A 2,958-nucleotide genomic window follows, 5' to 3' on the forward strand; every position below is an offset into this window, starting at 1 on the left:
ACCTGTCTAAATAAGTAACAATATTGGGGTGGTTCTTATCCCTCAGGACCAGGATCTCTTTCAGGAGTTCCTCTTTGCTCTGTTGGTGGAGCTTGACTTGCTTGATGGCCACCTAAAATGACGCTGACAACCATGACCTTGAGAAATCTCTTGCACGAGACCACCCCGAGCAGGGAGTGCACGGTTTTGGAATGTCCCAGGCAAGCTGTGCCCAATGGCCTCGTGGTTCGACGTCAGAGCAATTCATAAGTGACATTCCAACAGCCCCTTTCTCTGCTCCCTCGGGTGCCAGTGACAGGGCCCAGGGCCATGGGTGTGTTGCCTTGTGCCCTTGGCAGAAATGGTCTCAAAACCAGCAACCACAAAGCTCTAACAACACTCAGCACCCACATTCTTCCCCAAGGGCCCTCGTGTGTCACCACTATTACCATTTCCAGATGATTGGCAAGCACAAAGCAATTTTGCTCTTGTGGAAATGTGTCCAAACAGCTGGGAATGCCTTCACATTTCTAGGGGGTCTGATGCCTATTTCACAAACTGCTGCTATTCTCAGTTGCCCAGGAAAGCAATCGTATTACTGATGAAATGGTTGAGATTTGCAATGGGATACGCCCTAGGTGCTAAGCAGGGCTTAGGGCTTTTAGACGCCTTGTAGACCTCTCTCTAGGCACAGTTCCCAAGCGCAGCACTGCCAGGGGATAAGGAACTACCACAAAGATTCTGATGTATTTGCTGACAGCCAGAAATGAGAATTCAGGAATGTGGGGCTGGAACCCCAAAGAGCAGAGGGACTCTCTAAGACACTGCCGTGTCTGCTTATTACAAAGAGCATCTCTGTGATGGCCTGTAAAGGACACTGGACCAAACCAGGATGGCACTGCTCAGGAGAGATCTTTGCTCTTGGGAAAAGTCTTCTCATTGGTCAGTGTGTGTGCCAAGTAGCTTCACTAGGACTGAAAGCCAAAACTGCGTTGCAAACATAATCTCTCCTTCATTAGCTTTTGCATTCAATATTCAAGATGAAAACCCTGATGAAAAAGAAGCTAAATCTTCTCTGTTTCTGAACCTGGGATGGAGACAAATTGGGCCTGAACGACGGCAGTCGCCATCAGCCAGTCAATGCCCCTTTATCAGACAAGACCACGCTAGCGTGTCCTTCTCTGCAAGATAACGCTGCTCTCCTTGCATTCTTTCAGGGAGTGAAGAACAACAAAGTCTGCCCCAAATGCATTTTGCAGGCTGCCTCTAGCTTGGGCTTCAGGAGAACAGCCTTGGCAGCAAAGTCTGGCGCGCCAGGGCTCCAGCCACAGCTCACACCGCAGAGGAGAGCACTCAAGAGCTGCAAAATCTGGGGGGTTGTTGGCACTGACCTCTCCTCCTGTGACAGCATCGAATGCTCTAGACACGGTTCCGAAACCCCTGGAAACAGAAGAGCAGCGAAGAAATTCTGATCAGCACTGAGAGACGGGAGACCCTTAGCCCCGTGTCTGAGCACGCTGGGAGCCTGCCCGACTTCACGCTTGAGGGTGGCACCAGCAAAATCCCCGGCCCCTGGCTTTGTCGAAGCAAGTGTGGTTGCACTCACCCTTGGCCAATATTTTCCCATCCTGTGTATTTCTTCAGTGGATCTCCATCGCTCACAATGCTCCCTGAAAGACACAAAATGCAACATGCTGTCTTGAAAGCAGAGATACCGGCTGCAGGCAGATCCCAAAGGCAGCCCCTCCGGCTGGGGCTCTGAGCCCTTTGTGCTCAGCTGGATTACAACTCCAACACCCCCACCAAAAAGCCCAAGAAAGAGCATTGAAAACCCTGTGGAGAAGCCACAGCCAGGCTGAGCCCCGCTAAGAGCTGTTGCCACATTCAAGGCAGAAGCTCACTGTCTTTGAGAACAGACACACGGAGGAGCAGATCAATCCACTTTTCGTCCCTTGATGGTAGACACAGAGTAAACTGGGCTAAAAGCTGTTTCCCTAAGGTCTGATCTGTGCAGGGCTTGTAGCTGGCCTGTGGTCAGCTCTCATTCCAGGAGTACTGACTGGCTGGGAATTGGCCATGACAAAGTGCCCTGAACCTGTGGAATATCCAGCGGATGGGCTGGAGGCTTGGTGGTGAGAATTGCCTGCAGGGCACTGGTACCTGATCATGCCACATAGATGTGTCTCCTTGATACATCTTTAGAAGCATAAAACTGAAAGAGGGATTGTTATCAAAGTATCTTTTTTTTTCTTTTGGGGCCAACTGAAAATGCCTTTTCCTTCCTCTCCTCTTCATGCTTTCACCCGATATTTTTCCAAGGGAGTTCTCTCTGGCAAAAATGTAGAGTTCTCACAAAAATTAACTGTAGAAGTAATGCTAGTAGTCAGAAGAGTCAGAAGAGGCAAAAATGACACCAGTGAGAAATCAATGCCAGAAGCAAGTGATTTCAGTGAAGTAATTTGGCTCTGATGATGGGTGAGAAGTGAGGAGTGTAAAGAGAATTTAGGACGCCAAACATTCTGCTCCACTTGGCCACGAGCAGACAGGAGTTCCCTGGGCCATTCACTAGGTCAGAGCCTTTTGCTCATCTGGGAACAATCCCTGCTTTTGTCTTTAGTGCAGGAGGAAGCTCAGGCACACCCAAGGCAGTGGCAGCTGCCCTCAGAGGCAGGAGGAACACCCCGAGTGCTCTCCCAAGTGCTGCCTCCAAGCACAGCAGCACCATCTGTAGGGAGGCACGAATGCCTGTGTGACACTAAAGTGAGGAGGACCATGTGGCACAGCTCAAGCTGAGACGTGCACACAAGACACTGCTGTAGCAGACAAGAAATACACCAGACGTACTCAGCAGCTTCAGGGCCTCCTCCTCTCTCAGCTCTCGCAGCTGCTCTGCGACCGGGCGTGAGCTGGACGAACTGCTGGTGCTCGAGTTCTCAGGCTGGGGAGTGGAGGCTGCGTTCCAGGGGGCTGCTGCAGCAG

The 2,958-nt window shown here is 51.0% G+C and overlaps 1 long non-coding RNA gene across 1 annotated transcript; it reads right to left on the reverse strand.

Annotated features, from left to right (window-relative positions):
- Positions 1-2: 2 nt before the first annotated feature.
- LOC114072669 lies at positions 3-2,917 on the reverse strand. The gene is made up of 4 exons (XR_003574219.1): positions 2,824-2,917; positions 1,586-1,649; positions 1,371-1,419; positions 3-112 (listed from the first exon to the last, which is right to left on the reverse strand). It is a non-coding gene; the product is annotated as an uncharacterized LOC114072669 (long non-coding RNA).
- Positions 2,918-2,958: the final 41 nt, after the last annotated feature.

This window comes from Empidonax traillii, unplaced genomic scaffold, assembly GCF_003031625.1.
Source record: "Empidonax traillii isolate 1590-97213 ecotype Southwest subspecies unplaced genomic scaffold, ASM303162v1 scaffold3696:size20910, whole genome shotgun sequence".
In the NCBI taxonomy this organism is placed as follows: domain Eukaryota; kingdom Metazoa; phylum Chordata; class Aves; order Passeriformes; family Tyrannidae; genus Empidonax; species Empidonax traillii.